The following is a 22,117-nucleotide window of genomic DNA, read 5'->3' on the forward strand; positions in this document are numbered from 1 at the left end:
TTGGTTGGGGAGGGTTTCTCTATCTGCGTAGGACTTCTCATGTTCTTTTCCTGAACTCAAGGTTAAGGCTGTGGCTCAGTTCAAGGCATGATAAAATAACTTTATGCCATTATGGCGAACAAAGAAATAGCTGCATGTTATAGGCAATGGGCTTCTTGATGGATTTCTTATTCATATTGCACTGGCGACTTGTTCTTTAATGTGGCACATTCTAAAAGGTTATTTTGCAGCAATTTTACTTAGTTTGGTTTGGGGCCAGTAATTTTTAATCTCGATGAGGCTGTATGCAGAATCCCAAACTCAGTGATCAGTTTTCCATCAGCCGCATGTTGATGGAAGAGCATGGTGCCAGAGATCTGACTGTGTTGTAATATGCAGCTAAATTCCTAGATTTGCTGATTCCACTCTCTGAGAGCAGCAAACATTCACTGAATTGGCTCCATCCAATCATTATCATCCTCATATACAGATTCTAAAAGCATTGGATCAGACAGAGCCCTGTATGCCCTGCAGAAGCACACAGACAATCCTTGAATCTGAGCTTCCTTCTTAATGTCAATGGAGAGGGAAGCTATCTGCACACAATGGAATGCAAGCACAGAGCTGCTCTCTCCGTTGAATTAACAGAGAAATTCCAACCAATGAAGGAGCCCTGTGGTAACACAGGAGCTTCGAAGCCTTCATTACATCAAAGTGTTTTACCTGGAAATAAGACCTACTGATTTAAATGAAGCTGGCTTCCGATTAAGTACCATACATGTTTTGTACATATGCATACATGCATGTACACATCTATCTGTTTGTCTGTCTGTCTGGTGAAAAAAGGCAAAGTGAAATTTACCTGCTACAGGCATTCCTGAAAAGCAGAAAAGTATCCATTCTATTTTCAGAAATTACCAACATTTAGATTTTTCTAAGTTTCAAAGGGAATGTGGTATCATTGTCCTTTACTTCTGATTCCCAAAGGAGCCCAAGACTTCCCTGGGATCAGGCAAGCCCTAAACATCAACAAGTTGCACAAGTTACATTAATAGAAGAATAAGGAGACCAGATCAAATATTCCTTTGTACATCACAGAGAAGTAACTAGGTCAGCAATCCAGTGTTTTCTCTTTGCAGGTGGCCTTTAATGATTTCAAGAATGGTATTAACCCCCTGGGTAGCCTCCTCAGTGGCTGATCCCTCTTACTGGCATCGAGAACAAGTAGCGTTTATGAAGGAACATACAGTTAGGAAAGAAGAAAGGCCAGCAGGTTAGCTCTGCTTTCCTGGGTATCCAGAACCCCCTGCAGAAGTTGTGACATCTGTCTAAATGCCCCATCTTTACCTTGGGGGGGAAATGGATGGGTGGTTGCCAGCTTTCTCCTCCTCACTGAAGGGACAAAGGAAAACTCTACAAGGCGGAAACCAAGATTTTCTTTGCTAAATCCTACAAGGGTTCATAACTGTATGTCATGGAGGAAATGTTCATTTTAATGATTCATAGTTGGAACAGGAGGTTTTCTCAGACCACAACATGCCCTACAGGAAGCTGTTGTAGGAGCAGATATTCCCAGTCCCCTCAATGGACAGAGCAGTTTCTGTGCACACAAAAGGCCTCAATGCATGTGTGAACAGATTCCAGTCCACTCTGGGTCCCATCAAATGAAATGTTCTGAATGTGAAACTGCCAGCATTTTTTGAATCCCCCCCCCCAGGGACATGGGGCCCAATTCAGATCAGGATTTAGGCATGTGGGGGGAAAGTGCTTAAGCTTCCCCCACCAGGCTATGTTTCCAGTTTGGAGTAATCCCCAATCAGCTACATGCTGGTTTCCCCATAGCAATTCTTCCAGGCTCCTTCAGATCAGGTAAATAGTTCAGGGAAAAAGGCTTAAGCTGCCTCTCCATACGTGCTGTGACTCCAATCTGAACTGGACCCCTGTGTCCCTGAAAACTGTTTCAACATGGAACTCAAGCACATGCCTGGATTGTGCAATAGAGTGCCTGCAAGGTGCTACCAGATCAGGCATTTACTGCTTATAGGGTGCGTTCAGACAGGGCATTTCAGCTGGCATAAACTGTACCGGTTGGAACCGTTGCAGTTTATGCCGGCTGAAATGCAATCACACTTACCTCCTGTCTGCGGAGTCCATCGCTGTATGCCCGTTAACACACAGCGGGCATTGGCGGTTTGTTGTTGTTGTTTTTAAACTCAGTTTGCGCAAGCGCATAGGCAGCCATCCACAGAATGGCAATCTTCACGCATGCGCAAAACACCCCGTCCAGAAAAGCATGCCCTGAAGAGAGGACTTACCTTTAAAGTTTAAAGAGCAAACTGGCCTCCCTGAGGTCCCAGACTCCTCTAAAACGTTAAACTAAGGACCTTTTCTTCTTTTTTATAAAACAAATGGCAGGGCGAAGCTTCGCCCAACCGCATATCGCTGACCTAAGAAAAAAATGGCGGGCGAAAATCGGAAGCCTCGGGCTTCCGAACAGAAGTGGCTCTACAATGGTGGAGAGTGATCAGACGGGGGGTAAAGCGGTTACAACCAGTGCACTCAGGATACCACCACTTATGGAACTGGTGGCAGAATACACCGGTTAAAAGCTCTTTGCAACGGTTAGGGACGGAAGGCAGATGTTTGCCATGTGAGGGTCAGTAAGTACACTGATTCCAACCGGCACCTATACCGTTGTAAATGCCCCGTCTGAAGGCACCCATAATGTCTCAACGGGAGAGGGGTATATTGTAGCAGTGAGTGCCTTATACTGCTCCATTTCTCCCTCTCTCCTTTGGAGCCTTAATTGGTAAAAGAAAAGAGCCTGAAAGTCAGACCAGGAAGTCACCTGAGGTAGATGGTGACAGGTGGTGATAATGCATTGGTGAACCAAAGGCATTCTCTCTTTGTCCATTCTTCCACAAGGCCCTGGAACATGAACATCAGTTCACATGCACATGTTGAAATGCTCTCCCAAACGGAACATCAGCAATCACCAGACGTTTTCCACCAAGGCAAATCAGTTGAAAGGGAGTGAAAGAGAGGAGGGGGCTGTAAAATAGGGGTGGGGGTCGGAGTTTGTTTGCTACAAAATTGAATTTTTTGCGTTTGAAAAGTCTCATTTTCTCTCTGGTCTTATTTCTGCATCCAGCATTGTATTTGTGTTTGCATACAGGCCTGTGTCCATGCCACAGCTGTTTGCAATATCTCATGTATAGTTAGTCACATATTCACTTTTGACCACCTCACCTGGTAATACCCCCCGAAGAGTATTACGCTCTGGAGAGAAGAACCTACTGGTGATCCCTGGCCCGAAAAATATGCAGCTGTCCTCAACCAGAGCCAAGGCTTTTCAGGGATACTGATCTGCTTTTCAGCCCTGATCCTGACTTGGTGGAACTCTCTGCTGAATGACATCTGAGGAACCTTATGCAGTTCTACAGGGTCTGTAAGGCAGAGATGTTCTGCCAGGCCTATGGCTGAGGACAGCAACGGTTTCCATCTAGCCTGGCACTTCTGTCCGCTTTCTCTCCCCCCATGGGGGGAGGTTACAGTATGGTTTATTTTCAGTGTCATCTAAAATTGTTTTTATATTTATTGTTTTAACTGTTAGAAGAAGAAGAGGAGGAGGAGGAGATTGGATTGGATTTATACCCTGTCCTTCACTACCCAAAGGTGTCTCAGAGCCATGATGGAGTGCGAGTCCATTGGAAATGCCCCATTTGACCGCATGTGAAACCTGGGCCTCAAAAAGGTGATCCCATTCCACCATGCTGACTTTCCTGGCTAGTTTCTAGACCCACTCCCTCCTGGTTGACTCCTCTGAGGACTGGGCCTCCTGGGGAAGGCCCCTTTCAAGGGTTGGTCCAATGACCTCCCCCTGACTAGGGGCCGAGCTCTCCCTTCCCATGACAAGGAGTTAGGGGAAGTCTTTTCCCCAAGGGTTATCACCCCTGCACCCTCTACTGGGGACTTGGGACTCTCCCAGGCCTTGCCTCCTGAGTCCACGGCTAGGTAGTTCTCGAGCAAAACTGTAATCTCCGTTAAATCCTTGGGTTTACTACAAATCACCCAGAGTTGCACCTCTTTGGGCAGAATTTGTAGTACTTGTTCAGCTACTACCTTCTATATAACTGCCCGTTCTCCTACTTAACCAGCATTTGGCCTACTCAGTCAGTTCTGTGATGAGTAGCCGAGGCTGGTCCTCGGCTTTCCATTGCCAGGCTCAGAATTTCTGCCTGAATGTTTCCTCTGTAATCTCAAACCGATCCAATATGGCCTTTTTGACCATTTTATAATCAGTGGCTGGGGTTTTGGACAGGGCCCGCATTGCGGCTTGGGCTCCCCCTGTCAGATAGGGTCCCAAGATGAATGCCCGCTGCTCTCTCAGCCATTGGGCCATCTCTGCTGTATGCTCGAATGTCTCTAGGTACACCTCCACATCATTCTCCGGGGCTCTCGCGGCCATTGGGCCATCTCTGCCGTGTGCTCGAATGTCTCCAGGTATGCCTCTGCATCGTCTTCTGGGGCCAACTTAGTTAATCCTAAACACGCTCCCTCCACCCATGGCATGGGTTTGCTCCCAGATCTTACACATATCCCGCACCAGCAATACCTGTTGGCATATCCATTCTTTCATCATCTGGTCCTGGCGGTTGGCCATCCACTGGGTGAACTGGGCTAAGTTGAAAGCCGGCCTGCCAGGGTTGGCTGTAGGTTCCATCATTGCTGCTGTTGTGGTTGAGGCAGCAGGTCTCATGGTTGAAATCCCTGTCCTCTTCGAGGACCACCTGGGTGGTCGAGGTAAGTGTGGGCAGACGTTTGGGATCCCCGCACGGGCCACCAAGTTGTCTCAGTTGGAAAGTCCCTGGGGAGAGCTCCAGAGAGGAGCAGGCTCTAGGGCATCAGATTCTTATGAGAAAACAGAGCATGGCCTCAGATAGAAGCCATGGGGGAGGTTACTTTACCTCCCCCCCCCGTGTTTCTCTTCACTCCTATACATGAGGTTCAGGGACTATCCTTTATCTGGCATTTCTTCCCTCACGGCACCCTGTTACTCATCCGTCATAGCAGTGGGGGAGAATCCTCCTTGGCCGGCGTCTTTTCTTGTTTTTAAATCTTCCCGCCCCGCTCCTGCCCTTCAGAGGAGAGTGGCCATTGAATCAGCCAGTTTCCTGACCCCATCTGTACAGTCCCAATCCTCTTCCTCCTGGTCAGACCAGCATCACTGGGGATGTCAGCCACACCCTCCCAGGTAATCCCCTTTGGCAGCTGGAGAACCCCTGGCTGGTCGGCAGGGCAGAAGTCTGGGACCTCTGGGATATCCTTCTTGGCTTCCTCCTGCCTCCTCCTGGTGTTGAAAGGTTGGAACCCCATAGCCCTCAACCCTTGCAGTTGAGGTTGCTGGGTTGCTTTCTCTGTATCTACTCTCTCCCTGGTGTGTACCCGGGGTACCTCAACCATGGGAGGGAGCAGCAGGAGGGGTTCTCCGACCTTCTCCGCCTGACAACAACCCATCCTCCCATCATCTTTACACATGGCTTTGATTTATTTTTATTCATTTCTGTTCTATCCTTTGTGCCACAAACTGCAATGTCTGTTTTTATCAAGCACTGAATCAGCTTGATTTGGGTCTGATGTAGAGATGATTCGTGTGAGTTGTTTTCTATACTTTTCTAAGAAGTGGAAAAACTTTTCTGAGTTCCTGAGAGCACTTGTAGCTTGAAGCAGGAGAAATGCCTCTTGACAACAGCATCAATATAAAAGGTGTAAGGAGGGGTGCCAACTCCAGAGTGGGAATTCCTAAAGATTTAGGGGTACTGTCTGGGGTGGGCAGGGCTTGGGGAATGGAGGGATCTCAGTTGGGTATAGTGCCATAAAGTCCAGCAGCCGTTTTCACCAGGGGAACTGATCTTTATAGTCAATTGCAATTCCAAGATATCTCCAGGCCCCACCTGAAGATTGGTATCCCTATGCATATGTTGCTGTATAAACCAGCAAAAAACAGAAAGGACTATCTGAAACTAAAACAACATTCAGAAAGAAAAATAAAGGAAAGGATGGGCGGTTACTTTTTAACCTATAGTTTTTCTCTCAATTTCTCTGTTGTCAAGTGGATCAAATCTAGAAAATGGATTTTATTTCAAGGTAGCTCAATTGATTTCAACACGACAACTTCTCAATTGTAACAGTGCAGATATTGCAAAGGTTGGTTTGTGTGACAACAGCTGTATCTGGAACAAACTATCACATATGAACAAATAAGACCATATTCTCTTTCTGACCTCTATATGAGGGTAATTCCATCACTACTTTGTCAGGTTCTCAGCCTGTGTTCATATATTGAGTCTGTCCATTTGACATTTTCTAAATGTTCCTTGAATATTTTCTAATGCATGAGTCCTCATATGACATAAGGAGAGGTCTCCTTATTAGAAATGTCTTGTTTCAAATTTGAAAGCCCTGATTCTGGAGATACAAGGGACTGAGCCTGGGAACTTTAGTAGGCCAAGCACGTGCTCTGCCCTTGAACATCAACCCCTTCCCAAAGTGTGGGGTACACACCTGGTAATGTACTTATCAAGACAGAGTAATCAGTATTTTATCATCAGGCTAATAAAAACATGTACTGAGGGGTTAGGCCTTCACTGTCAACAAGTCCCTGAGATTGCCTTATACATTGGGAACCATTGTTCTGTGGAGTAGGAAGTAGCCATGAGGCTGTGCGATAACTCCAGTCAGTTATCAAACTAAACTTCTGGCAACTGATTGTTTGTGGCCCCCACCCCAGTCCTGGATAAGCAGGTGGTGGATCACACACATAACACATCTAATCTCTGATGTTGTGGTAATAAAGTGTCAGGAACTGCCTTATATCTACTTAGATAAATAGGCTTAGGCCTGGCTTATCTCACTAAATACTGACTGGAACTTTTGCTACTTGAAGCCCTTTAAACTGGAAATTGACTCCAAAGGATTTAGAAGGGTATAGCTCAGTTTAGGATGGCCCTACAAATCTAGGATTCCATGCTTGATCACTAATCAATATTTAACCAATAAATGTGTGAAAACATTCTGGAGACAGTTAATCACAACATCAGAGATGAACTAAAGGTGTTAACATCTTATAATGATGTTACCTGCTCTGAGCCCGCTTGCAGGATGGGTGGGATATAAATGCAAATAAATAAATAAATAACATCAGACAGAAAAGATTGCCGGTATATGCCTTGTTTAAAACCATTACAGTTCGCCTTGCCTCTCTTAGAAACTGACATAGCCCTACTATGGGCTGTGCGGATGGTAGTCTGAAATACATGTTTAACTACACATGTTTAACTACACAGTCTTCAGTTGTTAACACGATATTCTTCAATTGACTTGTGGTTCAAAAATGCATTCATTTCTGGTCGAAGGGTATTGTTTCGGAAAGGACAGCAACTGAAAGGCATTCCTATTCTCTATGCAGCTTCTCAACAATGGAGGAATCCTCATCTTTAAGCACCTGCGAACTATCACTGCCAGCTACAAATCCTTCTCACTGCTCCTGCAGCCACCATATATTTAAGCACTGAGCCATTGCCTAATGTCCTTCCCCCTCCCCTCTGCTTCGTCTTCCTTTAAGAGACTGGAACACAAAAACATGAGAGAGGGTGACCCGCCAAACAAAAGACCCTTTGAGTTTCTCGGAAAAGTAGACTTGGAGGAGGATGGAAAGAATCCAAGTGGCCCTATTATTTCCACTTGCACTAATTAGACATTTTTCTGTCAGCCATTGAGCACTGCTGAGAGGCCAAACTCACTGAATTCATTTCTAAAGTGTTTACAGAAGTTTGCATCTGTTTGTGTCTCTTCAGGAGGAAAATAAGCACTTCAATAGCATTGTGAAAAATCTAAACCAAGTATCCTATTCTGGAGGGCCTGGCAGCTGCATAATTTAACTCTCCCGTTCAATGCCGAAACCTCTTGTGTCCCTCTCCAAAACCAAATGGACACAAAATGGAGAAAAGTCAAGACAGGGCAAGAATATCATCTTCCTCCCCCTGCTCCTTCCCCTTAAAAGAAGATGGCCTGCTGTGTCATGCACTCATAAATTTAACTTGGTGTCAACTGCTGCAGCTACAATCCTTTCTTCTTTCCTTCTCACAGTATTCTGAGATGTTTGAGATGTACCAGACATGTTTCACTGGCTGCCAAATAGAACAACTGTTATTAGCCAGCAAAAATACTACTGCAAAGATACTACTGCAAAAATACTACTGCAAAATACTACTGCAAAAATACTACTGCGTTAATGTAAAATGAACTAACCTCCCAAGAACTAACCTGCTGTAGCAACCTGTTTTACTACAAGAGGGTGGTGTAATTTCTGTAGCTGTAGAATGAATTCCTAGATGCTCTAAGGTATAACCATAATACCCGCGGGGCAGCTCTGTTAGTTTGTTGCAGCAAAATCAAACTCAAGTCCAGGAAAATCTTAAAGACCAACAAAATTTATTTCAGCATATGAGTCAGAGCATGGCAGGTATATGTTGCTTGTAAGTTTAAGCATAAATATAGCTCCTATGGACACACACTTCATGTATCTGATGAAGTGAGCTCCAGCTCACAAAAACTGATGCTGAAATAAATTTTGTTAGACTTTAAGGTGCCACTGGACTCCTGTTTGATTCTCCAGGGTGTGAGAATTGGATGGGGCTGGTGTGAGTAGCTACTGCCGCCAAGCTGGCTGTCCCCTCCATTGGGGGAGGCACGGGTAGTCAGGCCCCCCCCTCAGTGTGTGGCCTGGGGCAGCTGCTCCTGTTGCCCATGGTTAAGACCATCCCTTGTGGAGTGCCTGTGCAAAGCAGTCCTCTGAAAAGACTGCCAGTGAGCTTCGAGATCAACTCGAAATTCTGATCTCAAAAATGTATACTACTCTTGCAGTCTTAAATCAAAACAAAGAACTGATACATTCTCTCCCATGTGGCAGATTTGGTTAGACTGGCTAGTTTCTGGGTGATCTGTACTTGGGGTCACCACAAACAGGGCATGAGAGCCACACATCGTCATGCAGCCTCTCCTGATTCACTTCTAAATTTCTCTGTGCAACAGTTAGTATTTCTGGTCCTTTGCATTTGTTTGGACAGTATCTGCCAAAGGCCCCTCCTTCCCTTTTAACGTTATGGTTCTTTTCCTTTACTTTTGTAAAACTGAATATGCTATTATCTATTAGAGAATCTCATTATTATTCAGCTGTTCTTAATTTTGAGCTTTGTACAACTCCAGTTTCTTCACAGTGTCCCAAGGTCACCCTTTTTTATATACCCCAAAGAAAAGCTATTTGTCTGCATAAGCATGCATAGCTGTATCTGCCCTGAGTTACTGTCATTTAAAATAAAACAACCAAACCCGACAATCTGGAGAGATAAATGTACATATATAATGTAAAGCCATGAAGCACAACCAGGGACAATGAGGGACAGCATGGATCAAACAAACAAACAAACAAACAAAGATCTGCAAAAAAACCCCAAACAACCCAAACCCCACTGCTTTGGACATATTTTTAGGGGATATCTATGTCTAGAAAGAAGGAGAGAGAGAGAAATTGTACTTCACATGAACATCTGTTTCCATGATGTCAAATGCGTATGTGTAATTGAGTTTAGGGGCACAAAAGGAATTTCATGGCTGGGAAGCAGAGTCAGGTGGAGACAGAATTAGATTTGCAATGGATTTCTATACACCAATTAAAGGGTGGAGGGACTGCAGGGGTGTGGGATTCAAAATAGCTTTTATTGAAGGGCGTCTGCTTAGAAGTGCTGAGTGGATGGATGTGCTGTTTTCATGGTTTCCCGCATTAGTGTTCTAGCTCCTCCCACTATTACACCTTACATTCGGGTCTTAGTTCAATGCCAGGACACCTTGATTTGCTGACAACAACAGCTGATCCCGGGGAGAGAGAGAACACTCCTTTACTGGAGCCATCTGCTGCTAGAGTTTGATAGAAAATGTACAAGTAGGAAGCTGCATGCACATATCAACTTAGGAAGATGACCAGAACAGAAGATGGTGGAAGAATTTGCAATGAGCCAAAGTTAGGATGATCAGTAAGTACACCCATGGACTCTTGGCATTTTCCAAAAAACCCTGCCAACTGGATCCGATTATTTACATTTTCCTGCATGACTTCTAATATACAGGAAATATTATTAAGGGGGTGCTGCAAGGAAATTAATGGAGTAATGTTCTGTGCAGGATGTTCGACACAGGAGTAAGTTTGCTTGAACAGAGAGAGGACAACTTGACACAGGCGGTCCCTTTCTGAGCATCTCCGCTAGATTTTTCCAACTATGCTTTGCTGGCTATTTCATGGAAACGTACGCAAGAAGAAACATCACAGTTCTGTCACTTTCAGAGCAAATCAATATTTAAACAAAATCTATTATAATTTTTTATATTTGAGAGACATGTTTTGCTAGGTAACAGGAATAAGAAGGAGTCAGTTCTACACCAGTTTGGTGTAGTGGTTAAGCACCAGTTTGGTGCAGTGGTTAAGTGCGCAGACTCTAATTTGGAAGAACCAGGTTTGATTCCCCACTCCTCCACGTGCAGCTGCTGGATGACCCTGGGGAAACCATAGTTCTGTTAGAGCTGTTCTCTCAAGGGCAGTTCTCGAGAGAGCTCTCTCAGCTCCACCTACCTCACAGGGTGTCTGTTGTGGGGAGGGGAAGGGAAAGGAGATTGTAAGCTGCTCTGAGACTCCTTTGGGTAGTGAAGGGCGGTGTATAAATACAATCTCTTCTTCTTCTTCTTCTACACATCACCGGGGTGGGGGTGGGGGTGGAATATTGCAGAGAGTCCTTGGCCTTCAAACAAATAGTATCAGTGTGCAATATCTATCCTTTCTTTCCTCCAATGAGTTCAGGTACATGGTTCTCACTTCCCATTTTATTCTCACAACAAGTAGGTGAGGTTGAGGACAGGTGACTGGCCCAAGGTTATCCACCAGTATCATAGCAGTGAAGGAATTTGAACTTGGGGCTCCCATTCCTAGTTCAGACCTCTAACCTATACTAAACTGAGCTAGATTCGAGTCCAGGAGCATCTTAGAAACCAACATGATTTTCAAGGTATAAGCTCTTGAGAATCAAAGCTCACTTTGTCAGGTATCTGGTGAAGGGAGCTTTGACCTTCAAAAGCTTATAACCTGAAAGCCTTCTAGGTCCCTAAGGTGCTCCTGGGCTTGAATTGAGCTCCTTTACTGCAGACCAACGTGGCTACCTGCTGAAATGATACTAAACTGGTTCACAACAGCACGTGAAGGATGAAGTAGTCAGGGGATGGGCAACTGCTCCTTGGTGCAAACAGTGTGGCTTGGGGTCCTATGATATGGGCCTGTTCCACATACTGACCTTACTCCTGATCTTCTGTGTGGTCAATCTCCAAGTTTTGGAATCAGCTTGGAATAGAGGGCTCCACATTCCGTCCTGATTTCTGTACTATTTGCTGCTTTAAATGTGTTGTTTTTCTATTCACACTGGGTCACAAGATTCAGTTTTAAAATGTGAGGGCCACAGACATCAGTGATATCCTCATTACTGCCATCAGATTGCCTTCTCCCCTTTTAAAATTGGCACAGGCACATTAGCGATACTATGCACTAGCACTGAATTGAGATCAATCACCCAACATATTACTGGTTAAACCTGCCTTGCTTTTCCCCCCAGGGTGGGGTGGATGTTCACATGATAATTTTCAGCCCACCCTTTAAAAACAAAGAACACTGCAACATGGCTACTGATCATGCATTATCCTGTGCCATTTTGAGTAACACGCCAATGAAAGTCCATTGCAGTAAACACAACTAAGAGTGATATGTTCAGCAGAATAACATGAAATCCTCCTTCCACTACTGGCTATTTAAATTAGCGCATTATCGCAAGCTTAATAATACTAAAAATTACATCTCACCCTGGGCACAGGGGACAGTAAAGCTAGCCTGGTGTGAACGGGATTACTAAAACGAAAGGTGGTGGTGGTGGGGAAATTGTGTGTGCTGCTGAAGAAATTAGCAAAGTGAAAGAAGTAGGACCTTTTCAAACATACGGCAGTAGTGAACATTAGCAAACATCAATGGCAATTGGTATGATGCGAGTGAAGGGATGACTGACTTGGGGGGCTGGCTCAGAGGTTACAGGGGGGGGGGAAATCAAAACAATCCAAACTCAGAATAAGAATAATAAAAATTGTTGAGGGGTGAATGGTTGCCTTTAAAATAATACAATAACACATTATTGCATGAATGATCATCTAAAAATAATAGTGCTTAGGTAATGCACTATTGCTAATATCCATTATAACAAAAAATTGCGCACAAGAGAGGAGAGGGTGGGGGGAAGGAGATGGAAAAGTCCGAAGGGGGCATGGATACAGAGGAAGCTGTTCAAAGGGGGCATAGATCGCCACCATGAAAAATAACTATTTCAGCGTTTTGCTCATGGAAGCAAGCCAACTTGTCATCAGCTTGAAAATAAAACTGCCCTATAAGTACTCTTAAAAAATGCAAAAAAACCCGATGAAACCCCAACACTGACCTGCATGGAGAAAATGAGCTGCAGAATGAAAAATCAGAAATGTAACATCCAAGGTAAAGTACACATGCAGAACAGGCCATGGTTAAACTGTTCCCTGAAATGTGAATATAGCACAAATTCAGACTCACTGCCTACTCATGAGTAAATGGATAGGTATAAAAATATGGCTTTGGTATGAGCAGAAAATGATCTGCTCATACCATTTTGTATACCTATCCATTTGTATACCACATGATCTGCTCATGAGAAAAGTTGCCACGCAGAGTGTGAGACTGGCAAGTGATTTGACTGAGACTCCACATATACTTATGTTTATTTATCGAATTCTTTTATACCCCACCTTTCTCACCAGTGGGGACCCAAAGTGGCTTCCATCATTCTTGTCTCCTCCACTTTATCCTCACAACACCCCTGTGAGGTAGGTTAGGTCGAGATAATGTGACTGGCCCAAGGTCATCCAGCAAGCTTCCATGGAAGAGTGGGGATTTGAACCTGGGTCTCCCAGATACTAGTCCAACACTTTAACCACTACACCACACTGGCTATAGCTACTAAGCACAAGGTCAACACTGTTGTAAATAGAGGCATACCTTTGTATGGGGAGGGGTGATCAGCACTGTCCGAACTGACAATGCCAGTCATCTGCCGAGAGAAAAGACACTCTCACATGGCTTTGACCCAAAACCTGTCTTCTCGCTATTTTCAGATGTGGGGAAAACTCAGCCATTCAGTACTAGCAAAGTAGAGATCAGCAGCCCAAGATCTCAGTGGATCTTTCCAACCAATCTGTGCTTCCTCACCTCTTCCATGCCCCCCCTCCTAGTTTTTTTCTTCATTTAGAGGTTAGCATTACAGCTGCTCCTGCCAACCTAGCAGTTTGAAATCAAGAAATTGCAAGTAGATAAATAGGGACCACTTCTGTGGGAAGGTAACAGCATTCCGTGCACCTCAGTGTTTAGTCATGCCGGCCACATGACCACGGAAATGTCTTCGGACAGTGCTGGCTCTTTGGCTTGGAAATGGAGATGAGCACCGCATCCCTGGAGTCAGAGTCGACTGGCGTTCGAGCAAGGGAAACCTTTACCTTTACTATTACAGCTGCTCACCTGTGAAGGGTCCAGCTGTCTGGAATCTGGAGCTCCCCCTCCTGCAAATATTCCAGCAGGCAGAGGAGGCTGGAATAGCCTGAAGGGCTGTGGCTCTCAATGCTTGGTTTTCTCTGTCCTTTGTGAATTGAGAGTTAACTCTTCTTCTCTCAATAAACTTTGAAGAATAAAAAAGAAAACCCAGCCAGCACCGTTACAAGAAAACTCCTGCCCTCAAGCAAGCAGCTATACTCTACTTCTTTGATTCATCCAGGACTCTTCCTTCCTCATTCCCTGACAGACTCTCTAGAGTCTTCCTTGGGCCTTTCCCCTTTCTCCTCATTTCTTTAGATTCCCCCCCCCCCAAAAAAGCCAAACTCAAACTTTCCCTTCCAATGTGATACTTGACTTGAATCTAACCCTTCCCCTTCTTGTTTCCTTTGAACTGGGGCCTTTGCAAATAGGGTTACCAACACCCAGGTGGTGCCTAGAGACCTCATGATCTCCAGGTGACTGAGATCAGTTCCCCTGGAGAAAATGGCTGCTTTGGAGGGTGGACTCTATGGAATTATACCCCACTGAGGTCCTGCTCTTCCCCAAACCCCACACTCCCCAGGCTCCACCCCCCAAAATCTCCAGGTATTTCCCAACCCAGAGTTGGCAACCTTAAATCGCAACCCCCACCTCCTCTTTCATTAGACTTCCACTTCCCTATGCATCCTCCTTTCCATGGCCCTTCTGCCTGCCCCCTTTCTGGCTATAAATGAAGAGGAGAGGAGGAAGATTCAAGTTGAATATTTTGCATTGCTGTGAGATGATTGAGTTTCCCATTAAATCTGGCAGATTTGGATTTGTTTCCCTCCCCCCCACTTCCTTTTATGACCATTTTTTGCTTTTGGCTGTTTGCACAATAGGTTCCTGCAGCCAGTGCCTAGCTGAGCTGTTTGAAAGGATGATGTAAGCAGCATCCATTGTTTTGCATGCTCAACAGAGCAACAGCCTGCAAACAAAGCAGGGCTTGTAACAATGTGAGACTAAGTCAAACTTCCAGACCGGGGACCCAAGTGCTCTCGTACAGATACTTGGAGATCAGTGAAACTACTCCATAAGAAAGATGCTGCACACTGTGAATAAGGATCACAAAATCTGGCCTGCCTGAATAATAAACACTCCATTAAAGGATCCCAAAGCGCTTTACAAACACAGGCTCATTCCACTGGAGAGCTTATTCTCAACTCGCCACTTTAGAATAAACTCAGATGAAACATGTTAAAAGTTTCCCCTAAACAATATCAACAAAGGCTTATTCCTCTTTCAGAGGGAATTAAAATAAATCTTTCAACACCCCCTCCCCCTGGTGAAAAGAGAACATCCAGAATTTTATCCTCCCCCCCACCAGTCCTCAAACTTTTCAGCATAATTTCCCCTCTACCCGTTCGATCAAAGTAGTGAAGAATCTTTTTACTGTGCCTTGAAAAGTTAGGGGTTTTTTTTTTAAGGGGAAAGAAAGAGAGCTAGGGTAACCCTTTTCTTGACTAATACTAATAATATGGGTCAAAGTGTCAGTCAGTCCACAATTAAATGGAAAACAAAACAAGTGGTATCCCCCTTTTTTCCCACCGTACAATAGCGCTGGAATATAAATTACCAAGGAAGATGAAATAATACTTCAAAGCACATGGGCAAAAGCAAGCGCTGTAGTTAGAAAGTGAGTATTTTTACGGCGCGATGAAACATTGAAGATGAGGGTAACCCCATGGACTTTGGGGTACACTGCTGAATAGTCTCAAACTAGCATGAGGTAGGATTGTAGGGCCCTATAGTCTGTGACCCCATGATATGCTTTGTTCCGCCAGGGCAGCTGCAGTTATCAACAGATGTTTCGGCAATAAATAATTGGTATCATCTCAGAGAAGGCTCATCTACCTGGGGTGAGGGGATAATGCTTGCAAACACTGCTCTGGTATTACAGCCGCATTAATCTCCCATCTATCCAGGTTTCTTGGGGAGTTTACTGCAGGTGTTTATCCTGGGAGAGAGCAGACAAATGCGCTCTAGTCTGAACTCTTTGTGGGCATTGTAAAAGGGGTCAGCCTCCACCATAAATTTCTGTCTGAGGCCACACACGCCAAAAAGGAAAGGGAAAGGGGGAAAGGGGGGGAGGGAGGAAGAAAATACACCAAAACAAATTCAGAATCACAATAAAACTCCACTTAGCGCTGGAATTCGTGTAAAAACAAACCCACCCACTTTATCTAGGGGTATGCAAAGAAGTAGAAAAGAAGGGCTTTCTTACAAAGCTCCAGTAGGGTAGGTGTCTATATGCCATTTTGCACTGGGGGCAAATAACAGCTGGCCGTAACCCAAGCTGTCACCTATTAACTATGGATGTCCAAATATGCCCCTTTTGAGTTTATTTTAGCATCTGAATGAATTTCTTGTAAGCTTTTCTGTGCCACTCCCATTTTCTTTGCTAGTTTTCTCATTTCTGTTTATTTCTCTGGCAGCATTTTTACAGAGTGCTGCTGTGGGTAAGTCTCGCGTGCACTGGACAAAGGTCTGGCAGGCTTGGATTCAAATCCCTGTTCTGCAGTGGAGCTTGCTGGGTAACTCTTGGCCAGTCACTCACTCCCAGTCTTACCTAACTCACACGGTTGTTGTGAGGATAAAGTGGGGGTGATTGCAGAGCTCCTCAAAGAAAGAGTGGGACAAAAATGCTCTAGATAGGTTTTACGCTGTATGCCATTTTGGAACAATGGTATACTATAGGACACTTTTTACACCATTTATATGCAAAAAACGGCCTTATTTTAGCACCAATTTTACTTCCAAATTTCATTATTTTAGTCAGGGAAAAAGACAACCACACGTGTCTTGAGCACCGAGAATCTATAAAAGAAACTCCGTGTTATAAATTGTCAGGGCATTCAGAAGTGGACTGAGAAGCAAGAATGGCCCTGGAAAGGGCCCCACTGGCTCCCTCAATAGATGGGGGAGGGAAAGGAGCTCTCTCACTGCTGTGGCAAGTGAGCCAGATGCTCCGGCCTTTTGTGGGGTGGAGAAGCCAACATGGGAAGCGACCGACCTGCCCTGGCCCTGCGTGGATTCATGGTGACAGTTTGCCTCCTCCAAATGGGACTGAGTCAGCCAAACGGACTGAGAGCTGCCCCTCACTTGAGGCCAGGGTTCTGCTTGTGGGGGTAGGCCATCAGGCCACCAAGAATTTTCCTGGTGGCCTTGATGGCAAATCCGTCTTTGCTATAGGGTTGCCAGACCTCCCAGTAGAGGCGGAGGTCCCTGATGCCAAGCCCTGTCCCCCAACTACCAATCAGCTGGCCGGCAAGGGGGGGGGACTTACCTGGAGAAAGAGAAAGGCCCAGGCCCTATTGCCAGCATTGCACAGGAAGTGACATCATTGCACCGGCAACATCCAGGTGGCAGTCTGGTATCTAGGCAAAAACTGTTTGGTAGAAACTGGTTGTACCATAGAATTTTTTGCCCAAATATCAGCGTATTGTCTGGGAATCGCTGCTGTGATGACATCACTGCCTGTGCAACACCGGCAATGAGGCCTGGCCTCTTTCTCCAAGTAAGTCTCCCCCCCATCCCCCACCGATTGCCCCACGAGAGACCTGGCAACCCTACCTTGCTATCAATTCATCCGACAGACCACAGTCTCTATCTCTCTTACACACACCTTCCCTGTTACACGGTCCCATGCACACATGAATGAGCTTCTCTGTTTATTCCAGCTGGAAGGAAGGGGAAAGCAGGAAATTCTGCGTGTGCGAATGGATCAATGGGATACTGTTCTTCCTGAATATAAAAATTCCATCCATTGATCCCTATGCATAACAAACACCATCCATACAGCTGCCCAACATCCAGCAAAAGGAAAGGTGAACATCAAAAGCTGGTATAAAATCTTTGGAACAAAGTTTGAGTCCAGCAGCTCCTTTAAGACCAACCAAGTTTAGTTTTGGGTATAAGCTTTCGTGTGCATGCACATTTCTTCAGTATCTCCAAAAACCCTCTCCAAAAATCCCAACTTCAAGTATCTGAAGAAGTGTGCATGGACACAAAAGCTTATACCCAGAAAGTAGTAGTAGTAGTATTTATTTATTTATTTATTTATTCATTCATTCCACTTTTACCCCGCCCTCCCCGCAAGCGGGGAGTCGTCGTTGTCGAGGTGGTGGAGGAGGAGGAGATTGGATTTATACCCTGCCCTTCATTCGGCATCTCAGAGTGGCTAGCAATCTCCTTCCCTTCCTCTCCCCACAACAGACACTCTGTGAGGTAGGTGGGGCTGAGAGAGCTCTGAGAGAACAGCTCTGAGAGGACTGTGACTGACCCAATGTCACCCAGCTGGCTGCATGTGGACGAGTGGGGAAACAAATCCAGTCCTCCAGATTAGAGTCTGCTGCGATTAACCACTCCACCAAACTGGCTTTGTTGGTCTTAAAGGTGTCACTGGACTCAAACTTTGTTCTGTTGCTTCGGACCAACACAGCTACCCACCTGAATCTATGAAATCTTTGGCTAGAGAAACATTTAGGTAACAGTGACCTGATAGACATTATACTTGGTCTTTGAAAAAGCTTTTGACAAGGTAGCTCAACAAAGGCTCCTGAGTAGGCTTAGATGTCATGGGATAAGAGGGTGGGCCTTTTAATGGACTAAAAACTGGTTAAATGAAAGAAAGCAGAGAGTGGACATGAATGGCTAGTTCTCTCAGTGGAGGGAAGTAAGCAGTGGGGTCCCATAAAATCAGTATTGGAGTTGGTGCTATTTAATTTGTTCATAAATGATCTGGAACTGGGGATGAACAGTATAATGGCCAAGTTTGCAGATAGCACAAAATTATTCAGAATGGTGAAAACGAATGGCAACTATGAAAAGCTCCAGGGAGATATCCACAAATTAGGTAAATGCACAACAATGTGGCAATATTGGAACTAAAATCCCAACTTCAAGTATATTCTAATGGGGTCTGAAGTTGTTGAGACCAAGAGGAAAAGAGACCTTGGGGTCATAGCGGATAGCTCAATGAAAATGTCAACCCAGTGTGCTGCAGCAGTGAAAAGGGGAAAGTCTATGCTGGGGATTATTAGAAAAGGGATCAAAAACAGAATATCCAAAATTATAATGCCCTGTATAAATCTATAGTGAGTATAAATCATTCGGAATACATTGTGCAGTTCTGGTCACTGTATCTCAAAAAGGACATTGCAGAGCTGGGAAAAGTACAGAAGAAGGCAACCAAGGTAATTAAGGGATCGGAGCATCTTTCCTATGAGGAAAGACAGAAGAATCTGGGACTTGCCAGTTTAGAAAAGCGATGACTAAGAAGGGACATGATAGAGGTTTATAAAATTGTGCACGGGGTAGAGATTGTGGACAGAGAAAACTTTCCTCCCTCTCCAAAAATATTAGAACTCAGGGGGCAGTAGATGATGATGGTCAGCAGCTTCAGGACAGACAAGGGAAATATTTCTTTACTTAGTGATTGATTAAAATGTGGAATTTGCCACTAGACGATGCAGTAATCCTCTGAATCCCAGAGCCAGGAGGCAACACCAGGGGAAGGTCTCAGCCTCTGTGCCCTGTTGTTGGACCTCCAGAGGAACTGGTTGGCCACTGCATGAGGCAAGATGGTGGGCTAGATGGACCACTCGCCTGATCCAGCAGGGCTCTTCTTATGTTCTTATATTTTTAGAAGCACAGCTGAAAAGTTGCTGTTTTCAAACATAGGCTTGGCTCCTATGCCACTGTTCCCCCCACACTTCTCTCTGGATGCTGTGAAGGCTGTCCTCCACCATAGTGCTTGCTTCCTCTTCAGCTTGCCCTTCTATTTGCATGACCTCTGAATAAGGCAGAGGAAGAAAGTGCCGCAGTGGAGGAAGCCTCCATAGAATCCAAACCGACATGTATCCTTCTTCATCAGAAGGCACAGGCATGTAACTCTTCCAGGGTATGATGTCGTCTCTTTGAAAGTGATCAGCACACTGACACCTCCAATCACCTATGGGGAACGGGTATAAGCCAGCAGGGCCAAATTTAATTTCCCTGCCCTATGAAGAAACTGCCCTGATTTGGATAGCCCAGTCTAGTCTGATCTCGTCAGAGCTCGAAGCTAAGCAGGGTTGGTCCTGGGTCATATTTGGATGGGAGACCTCCAAGAAATACCAGGGTCGTGACACAGAGGGGAGGCAATGGCAAACCGCCTCTTGCCTTGACAACCCTATGGGGTTGCCATACTTTAGCTGTAACTTCATGGCACTTTCCACCATGAAGAAGTAAACTGCATTGTCAAAGTTGGCAGGGGTGACCACAGGAATCATGCATTCTACATATATCCTTTCGGACATGGTCCTAGAGTCATATGATCCCCATTTTGGTTGCCCTCACTGGACAGGATGGAATATTTGGAGAACAAATATCAAGTTGTACCAAAAGCATGGGTTGCAAAATGACTTTAGAATTCTTTAGAATCACTATGGGTGGAAATTCCAGTTCATGCAGCACAAGGAACGTGTTATCATCCTCAGTCCAAAATTCTGATAGTGCTTTTGAGATGGCAAAAGAAAACCAGCAAATCATTAAATTGACTGGGTAAGAATAAACACATAATGGTAAAAAGACTAGATTTCTACATGCTATAAATTATTTTGTCTTGAAGCCAGCAAGCAAAACAAACACAAGATGCTGCTTACAAAAGGCCCCATCACATTAATAAGAATGGAGAATAGAGCAGATTTAAGTATAAAAGGATACGTTTCTCGTTAGTGAAAGGGGCAGTTAAAGTTTGCTGAAAGTTACTGCGACAGATGGTTTCAAGTCCCACTCTCCAGAAGCTGCAGAAGGTATGCAGAGGGGCTGCGCCACAGTGGTAGAGCATCTGCTTGGTATGCAGAAGGTTCCAGGTTCAATCCCTCGCATCCCCAGTTAAGGATTAGATAGGAGATGATATGAATAGGCTTCTGCCTGAAACCCTGGCAGTGTGAGTAGACAAGGCTGACTTTGATGGACTAATGGTCTGATTCCGTATAAGGCAGTTTCATGTGTTCACATAAAGACTTATTGGTTTTCTCTGGTGCTCCGTCAATAATCTTTCTTTCCTGCCTTATGTTTTAACTATTGGTTTATGTGCTTTTGCACAGGTATTTCAGTTTTGGTTTTAATTGTTTTTAAGATGTGTTTTTATTATGCCTTGTTTTATCCATTAGCCGCCTCGTTGGGCCTTACTGGGCAGCAAAGTGGCATACAAATCTTGTAAATAAATAAATATAATCTCTCCTATATTATAATCCTGTTTTGGGGTGGCAAGATTCCATGCTCTCCCTCAGCCATTGGCCCATCAGCCGCCACTCAAGAGTACGCGCGTGCAATTGGATGGGTGCTGGGTTTGCTCCTCTTCCCTGCCCACTCCCCCCTTCAGTCACTGTGCCCTGTCAGAATTACTGGCAAACGGCTTTCTCTCTTGATGAAAATGCTTTTCCTGTGTGGGACTAGCTCTTCCCTCAGTGGCTGTTCATAGGTGTCACAAAATGGCAGTTACCTGTGTTTGTAAGATGGCTGTGGTTCTTTGTTTAAAATGTTCCCCCATCAGGTTTAATTGAGCTGTAGTTCCAGAGAGGGGTCTGCAGGGGCATCACTCACTGGGTTGAATGGGGCTTCCTCATCTGCTGGCCTACAGTTCCAGCTGCCCCAAGGCCAAAAAGTGCAGGAAAACAGGGACTGTCCCAAGGCAGTCTTCATCCCTGGGAGGCAGTAGAAATTCAGCCACTCTACAGTCGGCTGGACTGGGGAATGAATGGAAGTTTCCCTGCTCTCTTGGGCAAGAGAGAGAGGCTGAAGTACAGCCAGAGGCTGGTCCAAGGAATGATCCTATCCTGAGCCAACAACCTCCAGAGGTAGATAGTATCTCCGGGGGGGGGGAGATTTGTTGTCTGGAGTTCAGTTGTGATACCTGGTGAACTTCAGGCACCACCTGGAGGTTGGCTGCTCTAGGCGTAGCAGTCAGTGCTTCAGGGCAGGGTCTGCTAGATCCAGGTTCTTGCTATAGAAGCTGAGTGGGTGATTTTGGACCAGTCACAGACTTTCAGTCTAACCTACCTCACAGGGATGTTGTTATGAGAGTAAAATGGAGGAGACAACGATATAAGCTAGTTCTCATTGGGGAGAGGGGCAGGATATAAAACAAACAAAAAAAATACAATGGTGAACTTTGTGCACTTTGGAAACTACCACAATATCCTGAGAACAGATAATGATTTTGTATGCGCACACAGAAGCTCCTTAGCAGAATATATAGTTACAGAAGATTTTCTTTAAAACTGCAATGATACCATATTGCATTGTGGCTAACTTTACTATTGAACATTGTACATCAGTTACTGTGTTACATTGCTGAAAAAATGAACAGACAAATATCAATTATCAATTTATTGAGTGTCTTCTGGATAATAACTT

At 44.9% G+C, this 22,117-nt stretch overlaps 1 protein-coding gene across 1 annotated transcript in view; it reads right to left on the minus strand.

Moving 5' to 3' along the window:
- The window catches only part of ALPK1 (alpha kinase 1), a 47,443-nt gene that overhangs the window by 18,090 nt on the left and 7,236 nt on the right, over positions 1 to 22,117 (minus strand). The window lies entirely within an intron of this gene.

The sequence above is a fragment of the Gekko japonicus genome, unplaced genomic scaffold, assembly GCF_001447785.1.
Source record: "Gekko japonicus isolate JY-2015 unplaced genomic scaffold, Gekko_japonicus_V1.1 scaffold402, whole genome shotgun sequence".
In the NCBI taxonomy this organism is placed as follows: Eukaryota; Metazoa; Chordata; class Lepidosauria; order Squamata; family Gekkonidae; genus Gekko; species Gekko japonicus.